This window comes from Callorhinus ursinus, unplaced genomic scaffold (genome assembly GCF_003265705.2).
Source record: "Callorhinus ursinus isolate GAN/ISIS: 27379988/994484 unplaced genomic scaffold, GSC_fseal_2.0 scaffold103, whole genome shotgun sequence".
Taxonomy (NCBI): domain Eukaryota; kingdom Metazoa; phylum Chordata; class Mammalia; order Carnivora; family Otariidae; genus Callorhinus; species Callorhinus ursinus.
The window spans coordinates 1,247,179-1,270,301 of NW_027397165.1; positions in this window are offsets into that span (position 1 = coordinate 1,247,179).

Consider the following 23,123-nt stretch of genomic DNA (forward strand, 5'->3'; position numbering starts at 1 on the left):
TCATTTTTATTTTGGTTCCTTTTATTCATTTTGTTTTTCATCATGATAAGTGTACTCTTTAATACCCATTCCCTATTTTCCCATCCACCCACCCACCACCCCACTGGTAACCATCAGCTTGTTCTCTATAGTTAAGAGTCTGTTTCTTGGTCTGTCTCGCCCTCTCTTTTTTTCCTTTGCTTGTTTCTTTTGTTTCTAAATTCCACATACAAGTGAAATCACATGGTATTTGTCTTTATCTGACTGACTTATTTCACTTAGCATTATATTCTCTAGCTTTATCCATGGTGTTGCAAATGGCAAGATTTCATTCTTTCTATGGCTGAGTAATATTACATTATACACACACACACACACACACACACACACACACACACACACACCACATCTTCTTTATTCATTCATCAATCAACGGACACTTGGGCTGCTTCCATAGTTTGGCTATTGTAAAAAATGCTGCAATAAACATAGGGGTGCATGTATCTTTGAATTACTGTTTTTGTATTTTGGGGGTAAATACCCAATAGTGTGATTCCTGGATCATAAGGTAGTTCTATTTTTAATATTTTAAGAACCCTCCATACTGGTTTTTTCCCACAGTGGCTGCACCAATTTGTATTCCCACCAACAGTACAAGAGGGTTCCTTTTTCTCCACATCCTCACCAATACTTGTTGTTTCTTGTGTTTTTTTATTTTACCCATTCTCATTGTGGTTTTGATTTGCATTTCCCTGATGATGAGTGATGTTGATCATCTTTTCATGTGTCTTTTGGACATCTTTATGTCTTCTTTGGAGAAATGTCTGTTCATGTCTTCTGCCCATTTCAAATTGGATTATTTGTTTTTTGAGTATTGAGTTATATCGGTTCTTTATATATTTTGGATACTAACCCTTTATCACATATGTCATTTGCAAATATTTTCTCCCATTCAATAGGTTGTCTTTTTGTTTTGATTGTTTCCTTCACCATGTGACTTAACCTAAATCCTTCTTGACATTTCTCCACCCTAGGCTTATGCCACAGTTCTGGGCTATTACACAGTGCTAAGGCCTGGGAACAGAAGTCCGTCAAGTGCTTGGCCATCAAGCAACACAGCTTAGCAGTCAGAGGTCCATTACCTCTGCCCACAGTGTTCCTTTACTACCTGGCAGGTCCTTGTTACATTGGGATCCTGCCAGTGGCTTGGGAATTTTTGTTAAGACTGCATAGAACAGCCCCTGTTTTCTCAAGTGTTCCTGTCTATCCAGAGATGGTACCGGGAAGCATGGGTCCCCCTATCAGGACCCATGGGTCTCCCTAATAGCATTACGTTATCCCCAGCCCTAAGGACAGGAAGTGCTAGAATCTCTTTCTAAACTGGATAAAATCCTTTGCCCTTCCTATTTTCTGGCCAAGACACTTTGTCTTTGCACCTAATCTCCTCCCCTAAGGACCTGGGCTTTTGAAACACAAAAACAAAGAGATTGGCAAGTGAAATCTGCTTTTTGTCCTTCCACATTCCCTTCCCCTGAGGCAATAAAACCTGGTTATGGGAAAAAAGGGTGTGAGAGGAAGATACAGAAATTAAAAGCAGTACTACAGAAACATTAAAATATCTGTTTCAGATATGTTATTTGTAAATATATTCCCCCATTCTGTAGGATGACTTTTAGTTTTGTTGATTGTTTCCTTCAGTGTGCAGAAGCTTTTTATTTGGATGGAGTGTCAATACTTTATTTTTGCTTTTGTTTCCCTTGCCTCAGGAGACATAGCTAGAAAGAAGTTACTAGGGCCTATGTCAAAGAGGTTACTGCCTATGTTCTCTTGTAGGATTTTTGTGGTTTCAGGTCTCACATTGAGGTCCTTAATCCATTTTGAGTTTATTTTTATGTATGGTATAAGAAAGTGGTCCAGTTTCATTATTTTGCATGTGGTTGTCCAGTTTTCCCAATACCATTTGTTGAAGAGACTTTTTCCCATTTCATATTCTTGCCTCCTTCGTTGAAGATTAATTGACCATATAATCGTGGGTTTATTTCTGGGCTCTGTGCTGTTCGATTGATCTATGTGTCTATTTTTGTGCCAGTACCATACTGTTTTGATTACTACAGCTTTATAGTGTCTCTTGAAGTCTGGGATTCTGATACCCCCAGCTTTGCTTGTCTTTCTCAAGATTGCTTTGGCTATTGGGGGTCTTTTGTGGTTCCATACAAATTTGAGGGTTGTTTGTTCTAGTTCTGTAAAAAATGCTGTTGTTGTTTTGATAGTGATTGCATTAAATCTGTAGATTGCTTTGGGTAGTATGGACATTTTAACAATATTGGTTCTTCCAATCCATGAGCGTGGAATATTTTTCCATTTCTTTGTGTCCTCTTCAACTTCTTTCATCAGTGTTTTATAGTTTTCAGAGTACAGGTCTTTCACCTCTTTGGTTAGGTTTATTCCAAGGTATCTTATTATTTTTTGGTGCAATTGTAAATGGGTTAGTATCCAAAATATATAAAGAATTTATAAAACAATGCCAAAAAAACCTCAACACCCAAAAACCAAATAATCCAATAAAAATGGGCAGAATACATGAACAGACATTTCCCCAAAGAAGACATACAGATGGCCAACAGACACATGAGAAGATAATCCTCAACACTTACCATCAAGGAAATACAAATCAAAATGACAATGAGATATCACCTCACACCTGTCAGAATGGGTAAAATCAAAAATACAAGAAATAAAAAGTATTGGTGAGGATGTGGAGAAAAAGGATTACTCATGCACTGTTGGTGGGAATGCAAACTGGTGTGGCCACTGTGGAAAACAGTATGGAAGGTCCTCAAAAAATTAAAAATAGAACTACCCTACAATCTAGCAATCACACTACTGGGTATTTACCCAAAGAATACAGAAACACTAATTCAAAGGGATACATGCACCCTTATGTTTGTTTGTTTGTTTGTTTTACAGAGATAGTGAGAGACAGAGACAGAACATGAGCAGGGGGTAGGAGGCAGAGGGAGAGGGAGAAGCAGATGCCCTCCTGAGCAGGGAACCTGACATGGGGCTCAATCCCAGGACCCTGAGATCATGACCTGAGCCGAAGGCAGACACCTAACAGACTGAATCACCCAGGCACCCCCACCCTTATGTTTACTGCAGCATTTTTTACAATAGCGAAAATATGGAAGCAGCCCAAGTGTCCATTAATTGATGAATGGATAAAGAAGACATGGTATAAATATATACAATGGAATATTATTCAGCCATTAAAAAGAATGAAATCTTGCCATTTGCAACAACAGGGATAAAGCTAGAGAGTATGATGCTAAGCAAAATAAGCCAGTTAGAAAAAGGCAAATACCATATGATTTCACTCATATGTGTAATGTAAGAAACAAACAAACGAGTGAAGGGGAAAATAAGAGAAAGAGAGAAACAAATCAAGAAACAGATTCTTAATTATAGAGAACCAACTGATCATTACCAGAGGGGAAGGGAGTGGGGGCATGGGTTAAATAGGTGATGGGGATTAAAGAGTGCAATAGTCGTGATAAGCACTGAGTGATGTATAGAAGTGTTGAGTTACTGTATTATACACCTGAAACTAATATAACAGTGTACATTAATGAATTAAAATAAAAACTTTAAAAAAGTAAAAATAAAGTATCTGTTTCAATTCTGTACAAAAATGACAGTTTATTTAATAATCGGTGCTTTCAAAATTGGTCATCCAACTAGAAGAAAACAAAAATCTCTGCCTTATGCCATATACAAAAATAAATTCCAGATGAATGTCTATTTCCCTGCTTCCATCCATTGCTCACACTACCTTTTTTGAATGTAATCTGAAGAATCTAATAAAATTAAAAATCTGCGGTATTAGTTCAGAATGGTTTGGGCTGCAAGTGACAGGATATCTAATAGTGGCTTAAATGAACAGCGGTTTGTTTTTCTTTCTCACATATCAAGAAATATGGAGGGACACACATTGGATCAGCTGCTCAACAAGGTCTCAAGAATATAGGCTTTTTTCCATCCTTCTAATCCACCATCTTTGACATATTGTCTTTTTATCCCTAGGCTTTTTACTTCATGTGTGTAAGATGGGCTGTTGAATCTAAATATCACAACTGCATTCAAAGGTAGAAAAGGAGAATGGCAGTGGCCAGGGAAGCAAGGGAGGTGCCACTCTCCTTTTTTGAAAGAAGGGCAGTTTTTTCCAGACATCCCCCAGAAAACTTGCCCATACACCTCCTTTGCCATAACTGAATCACATGTCACATATAGACCAGGGAGCAGGACCACCTTCCTTGAGGTCAGGGTTCTCTGCCTAATACCTGAACAAAATTAGCATTCTGTTAGCAAGAAAGAGGTGGGAAAATGCCAACTGATTTTGTCTGCTACATACACTTACCCTTTGACAAGCTGTTTGGAGTCTATCCTACAGAAATAAAAGCACCAAGAAACCTGCATGCCCATCAATAGAGGAATAGTTGAATAAAGTATGGTATATCTACACTAAAGTATATTATGCAGTTATTAAAAATAATGCATTACATTTATTCCTATTGACCTGGAGAAAATTGTGAAAGAGTCCACACCATATTTTTAATAATGATTACCTCATTTGGGAGTGTGTGCATTTATGGATAGTTAGCACATGTTACTTCTATAGCAAAACTTTTACCTAGCTGAAATGGAAATGGCATAATAATATCTTTTACCGTAATTTCTTGAGAGAAAATTGCTTTTGATTTGCACAATTTTAAACCATGCATGCCTTTGGGATGCCTGGGTGGCTCAGTCATTAAGCGTCTGCCTTCGGCTCAGGTCATGATCCCAGGGTCCTGGGATCGAGTCCCGCATCGGGCTCCTTGCTCAGTGAGGAGCCTGCTTCTTCCTTCTCCCTCTGCTGCTCCCCCTGCTTGTGTTCTCTCTCTCTCTGACAAATAAATAAATAAAAATATTTAAAAAAAAATGCATGCCTTTTCAAGAATACATCCTTGCATATGCCAAGGGATACTTATAATTACCTTGGTAAACTATTTATGTTAAGGATGCTGATTAGTGGAATAGTTAAACAAGAGTATTGGACTGAGAGTCTGGAAACCTGGGCAAAATAATTATACTAATGCTGCTACTTGGGAAAAAGAGAAACACACAATTACAGTCCCTGCTTATGGTAGACAGAGACTACAGAGGAAGAGATACGGCATAAACAAGTAAAAATGAAAATAATAATTCAAGAATTGTTACAGGATACTGAAGAACAAATTAACATGTGCATATTTTTATAATAAGTGCTACAGGCAGTCAGGCATTCATTCATTCATTCATTCATTCATTCATAGGGTTTTAGTGCATAAGCTAAGATGTCAGACCTTGCCTGGCAAGGAAGCTTCTGTTCTAAAAGATTATATTGTTTCCAACAAAAAGTCTGCTATCATCCTTATCATTGTTCTGTACATGAAGCATCTTTTATTTGGAGAGAGAGGATCCTCAAGCAGACTCCCTACTGAGCACAGAGCCAGATGTGGGGCTGGATCCCAGGACCCCCAAGATCATGACCTGAGCCAAAATCAGGAGTCAGCCCCTTAACCAACTGAGCCACCCAGGCACCTCCATAAAGTATCTTTTTAAAAACAAGTTGCTTTAAGATTTTTTTTGGACATTGGACATTGCAGAAGAAAAGATTAATGAACTTGAAAATATAACAATAGAAACTATCTAGTTATGGGTTGCCTGGGTGTCTCAGTTGGTTAAGTGGCCAGCTCTTGGTTTCAGCTTAGGTCATGATCTCAGGGTCCTGGGATAGAGCCCTGAGTCAGGCTCTGCATTCATGGGGAGTCTGCTTGAGGATTCTCTCTCTCCCTCTCCTTCTGCCCCTCTGCCCACTCACATTCACTCTTTCTCTAAAATAAATCTTTAAAAAAAGAGAAAAAAATGTTTTTTTTAAAACTCTCTAAAGTTAAACACACAGAGAAAAAAGACTGAAAAAAATGAACAGAGCATTAGTGAGCTGTGAGACAACTTCAAGAGGCCTTAATACACATGTCATTGGAGTCCCAGAAAGGGGGGGTGTCAGGAAAAAAAATTTGAAGAACTATTGGCTGAAATTTTTCCAAATTTGTTGAAAATCAGAAAACCACAGATCCAAGGAACCTAAAAAACAAAAGCAAAAACAAAACCCCAAGCAGAAGAAACAGGCAGAAAACTACACTAAGACATGTCAATAATGAAATTTCTTAAAACCAATGATGAAGAGAAAATCTTAAAGCAGCTTGTTTTTTTTTTTTTTTTTTTTTTTTTTTAGAGAGAGAGAGAGAGAATGAGAGAGAGCACGAGAGGGAAGAGGGTCAGAGGGAGAAGCAGACTCCCCGCTGAGCAGGGAGCCCGACATGGGACTCGATCCCCGGACCCCAGGATCATGACCCGAGCCGAAGGCAGCCGCTCAACCAACTGAGCCACCCAGGCGCCCCAAGCAGCTTGTTTTTAAAGGAAGATAATTTACATACAGAACAATGATAAGGATGATAGCAGACTTCTTGTTGGAAACACTATAATCTTTGGGAACAGAAGTACTCTCACAAGTAAGCCTTACACTTGAAAGCATTCTACTTTCAAGAACTGTATTATCTCTTCTGTGGACCTCAGCAAATATTTGTTGGAAAATAGTGAGTTTCATTTATTTATTACATTCATTAATTTAATACTTTGTGCTCAATTTATGGTGAGAACCCAGAACAAGTTAGGCCAAGTCCTAGCCCTTGAGCTTACAATTTAGTCAGCGGCTGAAAAAAAAAGTCTGTGGTTTTATAGTCAACAAATTTTGAAAAGATTTGGCCATTAGTTCTTCAAGCATTTCTGGTTTTAATGTTGGGAAGAAGGACTTGTTGATAATGACTTTCAAAGGATTAAGCAGAGAACTTTCATGTTGACTTTGAGGTATCTTTTCAACTCTCTCTTTTTTAAGATTTTATTTATTTATTTGAGAGAGAGAGAGTGCATGAGCGGGGAGGAGCAAAGGGAGAGGGAGAAGCAGGCTCCCAGCTGAGCAGGGAGCCAGACGCAGGGCTTGATCCCAGGACCCTGAGATCATGACCTGAGCCAAAGGCAGCCACTTAAACAACCGAGCCACCCAGGTGCCCTTCTTTTCACCTCTCTCTTGACAAATTTGTTCAAAAGAAGTTGAACACCAGTCTTCTTTTTTCATTTGATAGCACTATACATAGTAGTTGTGCCCTAATCAATAGCTCTGTGGAACGGTGAATTTCTCTGATTCTAGAAGCCCATATATATATATATGTATATATACATATATATATATTAGAAATCTATACTGATTCTCAGTCTAAAATCTTAAAAAGTTCTCCATTTCCTTCATCATTACACTGTACCTTTTTTGACTCAATTTTCAATGATGTATTTTCAGTCTGTCCATATTCTTTTACCTTGTTCTTTTCCTTTGCAATTGAATCCCCTGTTGACCAGCTGCTCTAATATGTTTGCCTCAAGTCATTGCTTTTGACATGTTTAATGTTATTAGTCTTTGTCTAAATTGTAGTATTAGCCCTTTCACTTTTTTGACTTCCCATTTGTATTTTTATAAAATAAGAGAAAATATAATAAAATATTTGATCATTGTGCAAAATCTGCTCTACCAAGATGGTTTCATTGTAGGAACTGGAGGGTTGGATGGCAGGCAATAGCTTGAAATGTTTGTTGTCTGATGGATTCAAGTTCAAATTCAGTCAAAAAATATGGTTTGGGTGTGTTAATATATATGACTATGTAGATGTTATAAAAATCAAATGCAAAAGCTGGAAATCTCTTGTGATTCAAATAACCCTAATACAAAGTAGAAAGTAACGTGTGCTATAAAAAGATATCCAACTTTGAAGAGCTGGGGAGTTATGGGGGATCAGGTAGAGGAAACAATGATGTGGGCCTTAAAAGTTTAGTAGGATTTAGACAGGCCAAGATGGTGGGAAACGACATTCTAGCTGGAAACAAAGGCTTAGATTTTGGAAGTTTACAACTTACTTGCGTTCATGGGAAGAGTTCAAGTTTTCCTTATTCCCATCTACTCCCAAAATGGAGCTCTTGTAATAAGGTTCAAGGACACAGAATTGAATCACTCTTCTAGGGGTGGAGTTTTATGAGGTAAGAACTGAGAGGTTAAAAGCTGTTGCTATGGGGATCTCTACTTTGGCATATCTCTGTCTTGACTTTGTCCTTGTTTGGACATCTTTCTCACTTTAGTTAACCTATTGGACTGTGCCTTTTTTCCTGTGCAAGTAGTGGGGTAGAAATGTTCATCCCTAGACCATTATCCTTCACTGAGCAGGCTAAGAAGGAACTTGAATGGAGTCCAAAAGATCGGAGGCCTGATGGGAGTGAGGCATATTCTGCTCTAAGCCCTCTAAGCCAAGGCTTCTCAACTTCAGTACTATTGATATTCTTTGTTTGGAGAGCTGTTCTGTACATTGTAGAATGTTTAGTAGCATCCTTGACCTTTACCAAGTAGATGTCAGTAGTACCTCCTCCCAACACACTTGTGACTACCAAAACTGTCTCCAGGCATTGCCAGATGTCCTCTGGGCATGGTGGTCGGGAAGGTACAAAGTCATCCCTGGTTAAGAATCACTACTTTGAGCCTTATGAAAAGGTTTTCTAGGGGCTAGCTCTGTCGGGAGAGCATCTGACTCTCGATCTTGGGATCATGAGTTCAAGCCCCACATTGGCTATAGAGATTACTTAAAAAAAAAAAAAGTTTTCTCTGCCTCCTACTGCCCATAGTCAGGGTAGTAAGACTGAAAGGAACAGAACCCAGGGTATGAGCCCAGAGGGAAAGCGACCAAGGAGCTTAATTGGCCAGTCTGTAGTTTAGACCTTAAGCTGGAAAGATTAATCCCTTTTAGATTCCTTGTGGCTCGTACAAGTTCTAGTTCCTCTTACTGGGATAAGACCTAGAAATCTTCCTGGGACACCTGGGTGGCTCAGTTGGTTAAGTGCCTGCCTTCAGCTCAGGTCATGATCTCAGGGCCCTGGGATGGAGTCCCGCATTGGGCTCCTTGCTCAGTGGGGAGCCTGCTTCTCCCTCTGCCTGCTACGCCCGCACCCCCCCGCTTGTGCTCTCTTTCTCTCTGTCAAATAAATAAATAAAATCTTTTTTAAAAATTAAATAAATAAATAAATAAATAAATAAATAAATAAATAAACCTAGAGATCTTCCTGATCCTGCATTGTAAATTTTCTTCTCATGGACAACAATTAACATCTAGTGTGGCTCAGTCACCTGTGGTTGATATATACACACGTGATGTGGTGATGCCAATACCTCTGCTTACTACCTGGGGAATGGTAGTGGATGCCTCTCAATATCCTGTGGAGGTTTGGTGGGTGGGCAGAGATCATAGGAAGGGGCCTAATGATCACTCACTGGTCAGTTTGTAGATCTTGGCATCTGACACAGAGTAGGAAAGACCAGGGCAGCTCTAAGGTTCATCTCAGCAAGAACTAGGCCTCTCCTCTTCTTGAGGACTTCCTTCCAAAGCCAAACAAAACAAAACAGAGGCAAAAGACAGCCCAGGACATGACAACAGAATTAGGAATTTGGGCTCCCACCAGGCACCCATGTGAGAGTCCTATGACTAAAAAAATGAGAGAGATAAGATGCTTTGGGTATATTTGGGGCTTTAATTTTTCTTTGGGAAGAAAGAATCACTTGCTTATTGGAAGGACTTAATATTTTTTTTTAAGATTTGTTTATTTATTTGAGAGATCGAGAGTGGGGAGGGGGAGGGCAGAGGGAGAGAGAAACTCTAAGGAGACTCTATGCTGAGTGCGGAGCCTGATGTGGGGCTCAATCCCACGACCCTGAGATCATGACCTGAGCTGAAACCAAGAGCTGGATGCTTAACCAACTGTGCCATCCAGGTGCCCCAGGACTTGATATTATTAAATTATATTAGGCATTGTATAGGTTATTGTAGTTACTTGATACATATTGTGAAATCCAATATGTAAAGCTGGTTCATTGTTTTCAATTGCCTTACTCCCTATACTCACTTACAGAGCCTTCCCAATGTGCCATTATCACCTCATTCCCAGACTGCAGTTGATTGGACCAGGATAGACACCTCATCCAAGCTAAGCTAATCAGCTTCTCTTCCCTAAGAGTTTGGAAGAGGACCCAGACCCTCCTGTAGTTAACTACAGGTGCTGAACTGATAAGGATATAAATTTGTAGTTTTGGAGGTCACATTTGGGCTACATGAACCAATGAGCTGGCAGAGAAACTGAATTTTATCCAGTCCATTTAGTGTGTGTCTCCTCTACAAGAGCATAAGCTAAGAGCACAGGAACTACATCTCTTTTGCATACTACAGTAGTCTTAGAGCCTGGTACTGTGCCTGATGTATAATAGACAGTAAATACTCACTGAATGGAGTTATGACCCACTTTACCACTTAAGAGTATACATAATGGTTACTTGTCTTTTGTCTCTGATCAACCGTTTAAGCACTCATCTGCTTTTATTAATAAGAAGTTGCCATTTTCCTTTTGAGACCTCTGTCCCTGCTAATTTAGTAAAGAAACTAGGTACCTATTCATTCCAAGGTGATGAGTTCTATTTCTAAACTCTAGGCAGAAAGAGAGAGATCTAGAAAGTCCATTCAGTCCACTAGCTCTGTTACTTCTCTTGCCATCTCCCCTTATCCTGCACAGTGCAAGAGTTTGGAGTGCCAAGGTTACAGCTCTTTGAGTTAATTCTTCATGCTTAGCTGTTGACCCTGAAAACATACCATTGTGCCTGCCAGATTCAGTCCTGGGGCTTTAAACTTTAGAACCAGTCCAACCCTCAAGAACCCTTAGGTTCTGGTGTTGAGCTTAAGGGCCTAGATAAAAAGCCTAGATTCTTGCTAGCCATCCAGGTAATTTCTCCTTTGAGACCACTGGCTCCTTTCTTACCACTCCAACAGATTTTGGGAAACTTTAAATCTAAGCAAGAAGGGATTGAATTCTCTGCTCCTTTCCTCTCTGAAAGCACCTTGCCTTCTTATGCTAATTGGGTCTACTTCCTCCCAAAGGCTCTTCAGAACTCTGAATAACATTGCTAAAACACAGAAAAAAAGATCTTGTTATTCCTTAGCTAAGAGTAATAAAAAACCTGCCCAGAGTGAGTCACAGTCTTTATGACATAAAGAAATTGGGATAATTTTTTTAAATTCCACTTTACTAGGTACCTAGTTATAAAAGAACAAACAAAGGTGCAGTTACCTGGAATGTGTTTTCAGCATAACTCAGGAATCTGCAGAGGTAGTACGCCAAGGACTTGGGCCATCAGGGCTCTGACTGTTCTCTAAAGTGCCTAAAAACATGCAAGGGCAAGAGAGAGGAGTATCCAATATGACCTCATCTTAAATTGATTACAACTGCAAAGACCCTATTTCCAAATAAGGTCACATTTACAGGTACTGGGGGTTAGGACTTAAACAGATCTTTTTGGGGAACACAATTCAACACAGCAGAGGATAACATCCACCATGAGAACACCAACATCTGCATAAAGAGTTGTGTCTCTTGCTGCTTCCAGTCTTTGAACTGGTAGAGATATATTATATTCTGGGTAGAAGTGAAGACAAGTTCCATTTTCTCCATCTTGTGTCACCTTTTGTCCCCCTGTGTCTCATGGCATCCCTTATAAAATCAGCCCCTCATATCCTGCTTGAAACCTCTCTCTCCATGAGGTTTAGACACCAATCCACAGGGTTAATCAGGTGACAAATATAGAGTGGTCAAGAATATACACTCTGCAGTTAGACTTTCTGGATCTGCTAGCATGTATGGTGTTGGATAAATTATTTTCTTAAAGATTTTATTATTTTTTTGAAGTAATCTCTACACCCAACATGGGGCTTGAACTTAAAACCCCAAGATCAAGAGTTGCATGCTCCACTAGCTGAGCCAGCCAGGCGCCCCAGATGTTGGTTAAATTATTTAATCTCCTTAAGCCTTAGGCTCCTTATTTGGAAAATGGATATGAATGGTAATCCACTTCATTTGAGGATTAAATGAGATAGAAAATATATAAAACATTTAGCAAAGTTTCTGGCACATGATAATTGTTTAAAGGAGTGTAAATCCACCACTAAGATTAAACATATTAATATATTTCCATAATTGCTGCAAATATTCTTACTTTTGAAAGACATAATGCATTAAAGATACTTCTAGAGCCCTATCTCACATCCTTTATTCTCAGAGGGGCAGTCATTCTGAGGTTGGTATATATTATTCCAATGGATATATTTTTTAAAGATTTTATTTATTTATTTGACAGAGAGAGACACAGCGAGAGAGGGAACACAAGCAGGGGGAGTGGGAGAAGGAGAAGCAGGCTTCCCGCTGAGCAGGGAGCCCCATGCGGGGCTCCCCCATCCCAGGACCCTGGGACCATGACCTGAGCCGAAGGCAGACGCTTAATGACTGAGCCACCCAGGTGCCTCCAATGGATATTTTTAAAGATTTTTTTTTTTGAGTAATCTCTACACCCAATGTGGGGCTAAAACTCACAACCCTGAGATCAAGAGTCACATTCTCTACTGACTGAGCCAGCAAGGCACCCTCCAATGGATGTTTTTATAGGTTTCTTTCATATGATACTAGCCATAAACAATACTTATCTTGTTTTTACGTAAATGATCTCATGGTGTATGCATGATTTTGCAGCTTGTATTTTAAAATCAACATTGTTTTTCAGATTTATTCAAGTTGATTCATGTAGATCTAGTTCCATTGTATGTTATATCCCATTGCATGAATAAATCACAATTGATCTATCCATTCCTTTACTGAGGAACAGATGAGTTGGTTCCACTTTTTTACTATTACATACAGCGCTGTAGTGAAGATCCTTGCACATGTCTACCTATACTCATGTTTGAGATTTCTCTGTAGGGCAAATACCTAGAATTGGATTGCTGGGTAATATGGGATATGCATCTTAAATTTTTCTCCAACATTTTATTATTTATTATTGTTTATTCCAAGCATACAAAAAAGTTGAAAAATTGTACAGTGAATTTACATGTACCCATCACCTAAATTCTATAATTAATATTTTGCTATACTTGTTTTTTCTAATTTAAATTCAATTAGCCAACATATAGTACATCATTAGTTTCAGATGTAGAGTTTAGTAATTCATCAGTTGCATATAACACCCAGTGCTCATCACATCTCGTACCCTCCTTAATGTCTTTCACCCAGTTACCCCATCCCCCCACCCACCTACCCTCCAGCAACCCTCAGTTTGTTTCCTATAATTAAGAGTCTCTCACGGTTTTTCTCCCCTTCTGATTTCTTCCATTCAGTTTTCCCTCCCTTCTCCTATGATCCTCTGCGCTATTTCTTATATTCCACATATGAGTAAAACCATATGATAATTGCCTTTCTCTGATTGACTTATTTCACTCAGCATAATACCTTCCAGTTCCATCCACGTTGATGTAAATAGTAAGATTTCATCCTTTTGATGGCTGAGTAATATTCCATTTTACACACACACACGCACACACACACACACACACACACACCACATCTTCTTTATCCATTCACCTGTCAATGGACATCTAGGCTCTTTCTAGAGTTTGGCTATTGTGGACATTGCTGCTATAAAAATTGGGGTGCAGGTACCCCTTCGGATCACTACATTTGTATCTTTGGAGTAAATACCCAGTAGTGCAATTTCTGGGTAATAGGGTAGTTCTATTTTTAACTTCTTAAGGAACCTGGCTGTACCAGCTTGCATTCCCACCCACATTTACTACACTTGTTTTATCATATATAACTATCCATCTACTCATTTCTCTAATAATTCATCAATTCATCTTATGTTTTAAAAAAGATTTTAATTAAATATTGAGAGAGAGAGAGAGAAAGCACACATGAGCAGGGAGAGGCAGAGGGAGAAGAATCTGAAGCAGACTCTGCACTGAGCAGGGAGCCCAATGCAGGGCCCGATGTGGGGCCTGATCTCATAAGTGTGAGATCATGACCTGAGCTGAAACCAAGAATCAGACACTTAACTGACTGAGCCACCTAGGCACCCCTAATCCATCTTATTTTTTTGATGCATTTCAAAGTTGCAGATATCAGTACACTTCATTCCTAAATATTTCAGCACACACCCCATTAAATACAGTTGAATATTTGTTTATATTTTTTTCTTTTGAGGTAAAAACTTATATGTAATAAAATGCACATGTAATTAAATATAATTTTAAGTGGTAATTTAATGAATTTTGACAAATACACATACTTGCATTGTCAAAACCCCTATCAAGACACAGAACATTAGCATCAACCCAGAAATTTCCTTCATACTTCTTCCCAAACAATTACCCCACACACACAGGCAACCACTGTTCTGCTTATTTCCACTATAGACTGGCAGTTTTGCTTGTTATAAAACTTCATATAAATTAAATTATGCACTATGTATTCTTTTTTAAATATTTTATTTATTTATTTGAGAGAGAGAGAGAGTGAAAGAGAGCATGAGAGGGGAGAGGGTTAGAGGGAGAAGCAGACTCCCTGCTGAGCAGGGAGCCCAATGTGGGACTCGATCCCAGGACTCCGAGATCATGACCTGAGCCAAAGGCAGCTGCTCAAACAACTGAGCCACCCAGGCGTCCCTGCATTACGTATTCTTTTGTCTAAGGCTTCCTTCATTCAGCCTTTTTACTACTGAGTATATTCTATTTTATGAATGCATCATAGATTGTTTATCCATTCTCTTATTGATGGATGTCTAAACTGGGTGGGCCTGTTATGAATAAAGATGCTATGGTAGGCAACCTCTAAATGGCCCCAAATTGATGCAGCAAAAGTGTTCTAAGAGGGAAGTTTATAACAATACAGGACTAACTCAAGAAGCAAGAAAAATCTCAAATATAAAACCTAACCATACACTTAAAGGAGCTAGAAAAAGAAGAAAAAACAAAACCCCAAACTAGTAGAAGGAAGGAAATAATAAAGAGTAGAATAGGAATAAACAAAAGAGAGACCAAAAAAGCAATAGAACACATCAATGAAACTAGGAGCAGTTTCTCTGAAAAGATCAACAAAATTGATAAACCTTTTAGCTAGATTCATCAAAGAGAGAGAGGATTCAAATAAACAAAATAAAAGTAGGGCGCCTGGGTGGCTCAGATGGTTAAGTGTCTACCTTCAGCTCAGGTCATGATACCAGGGTCCTGGGATCAAGCCCCATGTCGAGCCCCACATTGGGCTCCCAGCTTGGCAGGAAGTCTGCTTCTCTTTCTGTCTCTGCCTCTCTCCCCTGCTCATGCTCTGTCTGTCTGTCTGTCTCTCTCTCAAATGAATAAACAAAATAGGAGAAATAACCAACAATACCACAGAAATACAAAGGATCATAAGAGAATATTATAAAAAAGTATATGCCAACAAATTGGGCAGCCTAAAAGAAACAGATAAATTCCTAGAAACATATAACCTTCCAAAACTGAATCAGGAAGAAATAGAAAATTAGAACATACCTATTAGCAACAATGAAATTGAATCAGTAATCAAAAAACTCCCAACAAACAAAAGTTCAGGGCCAGATGGCTTCACAGGTGAAATCTACCAAACATTTAAAGAAGAGTTAATATCCTATTCTTCTCAAATTATTCCAAAAAATAGAAGAGGAAGGAAAACTTCCAAATTCATTCTATGAAGCCAGCATTACCCTAACACCAAAGCCAGATAAAGACACCACAAGAAAAGAGAACTACAGGCCAATATCCCTAATGAACATAGATGTAAAAAATCCTCAACAAAATTCTAGCAAAGCAAATCCAACGATATATTTAAAAAATCATTTGCCACATTAAAGTGGGATTTATTCCTGGGATGCAAGATTGGTTCAGTATTTGCAAATCAATCAACATGATACATCACATCAATAAGAGAAGGATGAAAGCCATGTGATCCTTTCAATAGAAAAAGAATTTGACAAAGTACAACATCCAATCATGATTAAAAAAAAAAAACCCTCAACAAAGTAGGTTTAGAGGGAACATAACTCAACATCATAAAGGCCATATCTGAAAACCCATAGCAAACATCATACTCAATGGGGAAACACTGAGAGCTTTTTCTCTATGGTCATGAACAAGACAGGGATGTCCACTCTTACCACTTTTATTTAACATAGCACTGGAATTCCTAGCCTCAGCAATCAAACAACAGAAAGAAATAAAAAGCATCCAAATTGCTAGGAAGAAATACACTTTCACTTGCAGATAACATGATACTATATATAGAAAACACTAAAGACCACCAAAAAAACTACTAGAACTGATACGTGAATTCAGTAAGATCACAGTATACAAAATCAATGTACAGAAATCCATTGCATTTCTATAAACCAATAATGAAGCAGCACAAAGAGAAATTAAGGAAACAATCCCATTTACAATTGCACCAAAAATAATAAAATAGCTAGGATTAAACCTAACCAAAGAGGTGAAAGGCCTGTACTCTGAAAACTATAAAACACTGATGAAAGAAATTGAAGAGGACACAAAGAAATGGAAAAATATTCCACGCTCATGGATTGGAAGAACCAATATTGTTAAAATGTCCATACTACCCAAAGCAATCTACAGATTTAATGCAATCACTATCAAAACAACAACAGCATTTTTTACAGAACTAGAACAAACAACCCTCAAATTTGTATGGAACCACAAAAGACCCCCAATAGCCAAAGCAATCTTGAGAAAGACAAGCAAAGCTGGGGGTATCAGAATCCCAGACTTCAAGAGACACTATAAAGCTGTAGTAATCAAAACAGTATGGTACTGGCACAAAAAGACACATAGATCAATCGAACAGCACAGAGCCCAGAAATAAACCCACGATTATATGGTCAATTAATCTTCAACGAAGGAGGCAAGAATATGAAATGGGAAAAAGTCTCTTCAACAAATGGTATTGGGAAAACTGGACAACCACATGCAAAATAATGAAACTGGACCACTTTCTTATACCATACATAAAAATAAACTCAAAATGGATTAAGGACCTCAATGTGAGACCTGAAACCACAAAAATCCTACAAGAGAACATAGGCAGTAACCTCTTTGACATAGGTCCTAGTAACTTCTTTCTAGCTATGTCTCCTGAGGCAAGGGAAACAAAAGCAAAAATAAAGTATTGACACTCCATCCAAATAAAAGTCTTCTGCACAGCAAAGGAAGCTATCAACAAAACTAAAAGACAACCTATTGAACGGGAGAAGATATTTGCAAATGATGTATCCAATAAAGGGTTAATATTCAAAATATAGAAACACTTATACAACTCAACTCTCTAAAAACAAATAATCCAATTAAAAATGGGCAAGACATGAACAGACATGTCTCCAAAGAAGACATCCAGATGGAGAACAGACACATGAAAAGATCAACATCACTCATCATCAGGGAAATGCAAATCAAAACCACAATGAGATATCACCTCACACCTGTCAGAATGGGTAAAATCAAAAACGCAAGAAACAAGTGTTGCCAAGGTTGTGGAGAAAAAGGAACCTTCATACACTCTTGGTGGTAATGCAAATTGGTGCAAACACTGTGGAAAACAGTATAGAGTTTCCTCAGAAAAATTAAAAATAGAAATTCCATATGATCCAGTAATTTCCCCACTGGGTATTTACCCAAAGGATATGAAAACACTAATTGGAAAAGATACATGCACCCCTGTGTTTGTTGCAGCATTATTTACAACAGCCAAATTATGGAAGCAGCCCATGTGTCCATTGATTGAGGAATGGATAAAGAAGACATGGCATATATACACAATGGAATATTATTCAGCCATAAAAAGGAATGAAATCTTGCCATTTGTAACAACATGGATGGATCTCGAGGGTAATGCTAAGCCAAATAAGTCAGTCAGAGAAAAACAAAACCTTATAATTTCACTCACATGTGGAATTTAAGAAACCAAACAAAGGGAAAAAAAGAGACCAAAAAACAGACTCTTTTAACTATAGAAAACAAACTGATAGTTACCAGCGGGGAAATGGGTGGAGGGATGGGTGAAATAGGTGAAAGAGATTAAAAGAACACTTATCATGATGAGCACTGAGTAATATATAGAATTACTGAATTACTATATTGTACACCTGTATATGACACTGTATGTTAACTCTACTGGGATTAAAATTTTTAAAGGTTTAATAATAAAAAAACCAAAATGGCCCCAAACGATCTCTGTCTCCTGGTATGCATGACCTTTTGTAATCTGCTCCCTTTAATTGATCTTTCAGATTAAGGGCACAGCCCCAGATGATGCATTAATTGCAGCCCTGTGAGAGACCTTGAGGCAGAGGCATTCAACTAAACCATGCCTGACACTACAGAGACTGTTAGATAATATTTGTTGTTTTAAGCCACTAAATTTTGATGTAATTTGTTATGTAGCAATCGATAACCAATACAGTGGCTATGAACATTATTGTAGAAGTCTTTTTGTGAACTTGTGTCTTGATTTCTCTTGGACATCAATATTTAATTTTACTAGGTATTTCTGAATTAATGTCCAGTGTAGTTGTACTGATTTATAGTGCAAACTTTTCCTTTTTCGTTCCTTTTTCCTTTTCTTTTTCTTCACATTTTTACCAATATTTCATATTACCAGACCTAATTAACTTTTTAAAATTTACTTAATTTTTGCCAATATGATTGTTGTGAAATATTAGCAATAAGATTGCATACATGTGGGAATGTGTCCCATTCCTCTCACTCTGTGTCACTCTACTTTTAATTGATTTTATTTTATTTATTTACTTGAGATATATGGAGGGTAAACGAGAGAGAGAGAGAGCATAAGCGGGGTGGGGAGAGAGGGGCAGAGGGAGAGGGAGAAGCAGGCTCTCTGCTGAGCAGGGAGCCTAACATGGGGCTCAATCCTAGGACCCCGGGATCCTGACCCAAGCTGAATGTAGATGCTTAACCAACTGAGCCACCCAGGTTCCCCTCTACTTTTAATTTGTTGATTACATGTAAGATTTACCATCTTTTCATATGTTTATTGGTTCTTTTGTGTTTCATACTGTGTAAATTGTCTTCATATCATTTTCCCACTTTTTAATTGAGTTGTGCATCTTTTTTGTTTATAGGAGTTTTTACATATACTGGATATTAATCCTTTGCTGCTATATTTATGGCAATTTGTCGTCTCCCCATTTGTGGCTTAAATATTCATATTCATCTCTATCCATCCATGATCCATCTTTCTTCTATATATCCTTCTTGCTGTTTGAATACATTCTACAGAGAGACCTCACCAATTGCTAACTCTGGTTATACTTGGGTGGTGGGATTTTGGGGTATCTGTTGCCTGTTTCTTTGTTCTTTTTTTCTATTGCTGAATTTTTCTATAAAAAGCATACTTTTTTTGGTAAGAGCAATAAAGTTTGGCATCTTCTTTTAGTTGAAGGTGTGAATTGAGAATCTGGAAAAGGAAAAAAAGGAAAAGAAGAAAGATTATGGCAATTTGTTGGAAGATGGATGAGTTCGGGCACCAAGTGACATTGGGCAAGTAGGTTCAAATGAATTGCTGTCCCTCACTTCCAGCTGAGGTAGGTATAGAATACCAAGTTTTCCAATTTGTGACAGCTTACCATATTTAATGAAAACCTACATATGTGCCTAGATTACTTTATTCAGTTTCAGTAAAAGGACCTATAAAAGAAATTTTGCTCAGTCCTCTGTGTTCCAGGAAAGTCTGCATAGGGGTATAACCAGGAAAAGTGGAAGGGCAGTACTTAAAAAGCTTTAAAGAGCCATTGGTTATTTTGGTGAATCACATTTCAGAGTCTGGCCCTCAGATTTGCAGGTGCAATGTGGCTAGATAAATTTCAAGTGAAAGTTTTGTAGGTAAATTTTTATTGAAGTATTACACATATATGGAAAAATGAACAAATCTTAAGTGGAGAGTTTAATGAAGTTTCATAAAGAGAACACAGCTGTGGAACCAGCATCCAGATCCCAAAATAGTAAATGGCCAGCCTCCTAGAAGCTCTCCTCATGTGCACTCTCAGTCACTATTCATCTCAAAGAAAACCACTATTCTGATTTCTAACACCAAAAATTAATTTTACTTCTTTTAAAACTTTATATAAATTGAATCATACAACATGTACTCTTATGTCTGTCTTTTTACACTTAACATTGGGTTGGTGAGATTCCTCCATATTTTATGTAGAGATAGTTTCTTCATTTTCATTGCTGTATGTTATTCCATTGTATGAATATACTACTCTTTATCCGATTACTGCTGATGAGCATCTGGGTAGTTTCCATTTGGGGCTATCATAAGTAGTGCCTCCATAAATATTCTTAGATATGTCTATTGTTAAACATACATATTTATTTCTTTTGGGTATATAGCTAAGTGGAATTGCTACAGTTGTTCAGTTTTAATGGTTAATGCCAGTTTTCCAAAGTGGTTGTACCATTTTATGTTTCCCATTAAGATGTTCCACATCTTTGCTAACATTTGGTATTGTCAGTCTGTCCCACTTTAACCATACTGGTAGATGTAGAGTGGAATTGCATTATGATTTTAATTTTCATTTTCATGATGACTTAGGAAGTTGAACAATTTTTCATGTTTATTGGCCATTAGGATAACTTCTCTTGTGAAGTGCTGGTTTTAAGTAATTCTTCAATTGGATTGTCTGCATTTTTTTATTGATTTATAAGACTTTGTTATATTCATTCTTAACATGAATCCTTTATTTGATATATGTATTTCAAATATCTTCTTCCTTTTTTTGTCCTGCCTTTTCACTCTCTTAACAGTGTATTTTGATAAACAACAGTTCTTTATTTTAAGGAGTCCAATTTTTCCCCTCTACGGTTAGTGGGTTTTTTTAAAAGATTTGTTTATTTATTTTAGTGAGGGGGGGGGAAGAAGGCAGAGAGAAAAGGAGACAAGCAGACTCCCTGCTGAGTGGGGAGCCTGACATGGGGCTGGATCCCAGGATCCTGAGATCATGACCTGAGCTGAAACCAAGAGTCAGACACTTAACTGACTGAGCCACCCAGGTGCCCCACTTAGCGTTTTATGAGTCCTATTTGGAAAACTTTTGCTTATCTCCAGATAGTATTTTGAAATATTAGGGGTTTTTCTTCCTGTATTTCACCTTTTCCTTTTCTCCTTTTCTGGAAGATGCAGATTCTGTACTTCTTTGCCTTCTAGGAAGCATGTGGTTGAGCTAAAAGCAGGGCAGCTGGCAAGATATTTGAGCTTTCTTTTCTAAAAACACAAGCACATAGGAGAATTGTGTTTGAGGGAGAATGGGACTTCCACCAGATTCAAAAGCAATGTCCCATGGGCTGGAGGGCAGGAAGGTGGGAGAAGTCAGCTGGCACCTGGGCCTTCCTTTCCATAGCCTCCCCGTGAGGCCCCAGAAAGGAATGTCTGCTTTAATAAACTTGAGGGACAGGAATGTAAGGCCTGGTGTTACAAATATTATCATGATTTCTGTGTCCTAAGGCAAGCACAGAAGCCACAGAGAGACTGCCAATCTGAAGATGCCAAGTGGACGATGTCTCTCAGTAATAACCTGTAAAGAAATGATCCTCCTCAACACCTATTCAAGATTTGGCATTGCATAAGACCCCAGAACCAGTTAGGAAAACCCCAAGAATGTAACTGAGACTGGTTCCCCTCTAGCACCAATAGAAGTATCTCTATCTACTTCCTTATGTGGCAGTTTCTGAAGTTTGAGATTGATTTGAGAAGGGAGAGCATTAAAAACTATTTAAAGATGTAGACATGGAACATGGATGGAAATTACTTGATGTGAACTGCAGGTGAATGTATAATCTTCTTAATAAATTCCTGTTTTAGCCAGAATAGCTTCCTGAATGATCTAGGATTAAAATAATAACATAGTTTAAAATGGAAGATTTTTTTCTTTTTCCCTGAATTGTATTCCTTTTCTTGATCCTCTTAGGAGCTCACCAAACTTTTCTCCTTTCTGTATTTTTCCTTTCCATTTAAAAAATGAACTTGGTTGCTTTCTTTAGATGTAAAAAAATGCTCTTAATTTTCCATAATAAAAAATAAAAATGCTCCTAATTTGTTCTTTAAAATGTTTTAAATGAAGTAATATTTGATGCATTTAAAAGAATATTTGTAACTAGGTCTAAGTTATAAATCTTAATAATAAAACACCCATTAATCTACCACCCAGCCTAAAAACTGGAAATTACCAATAACTTACATTTATCTATATGATTCTCTCTATCCCACCCTACCTCTCCACATAACTAACCACTATTTTGAATTTTATATTTATCATTTGTTTAAAAAATTCTTTTGCCTATGTATGCATAATACAATATGTATGCATCAATATATTGCTTGATTTTTCCTTATATCTAACTATAAATATAATATGCTCTCCATAGTCTTCTGCATCTTGCTCTTTTCATTCAGTATTATGTTTCTAAAAGATTCATTTTGTTATATGTAGATGTAATTAATTCAGTTCCAAAAATATATAATATTCTACTGTATGCACTTATCACAATTTAATTTTCTCTCAACAGGCACTTAAATTGTTTCCATATTTTCACTATGACCAATAGTGTTGCTGTGAACATGTTTCATGGGGCACTCATGAAAGACTTTTACCAGGGCATATACCTAAGATTGAAGTGTCCAGATTGTAGAATATGGGCATGCTCGGCTTTATTAGTTAGGTAATACCAAAATGTTTCTGAAGTGGTTGTCTCAGTTTACATTCCCACCAGTAGTATATAAACATTCCCCTTTCTATTACTTTGCATTGGCAGACTTCTTAACTTTTGGCAGTTTAATGACTAAAATGAGATCTTATTTTGCCTTGGTCTGATTATTAATGAGGTTGAGAGTCCTTTCATATACTTATTTGACATTCCTCTTTCTCACTCTGTGAAATGCCTATCTTTGTCTTTTGCCCAGTTGTCTATTGAGTAATTTTTTTCCCATTCTCATCTGTGGAAGTTCTTGATTTATATTCTGGTTATCAGTCCTTTGATAAGCATGTGTATTTCAAATATTCTCCTCAC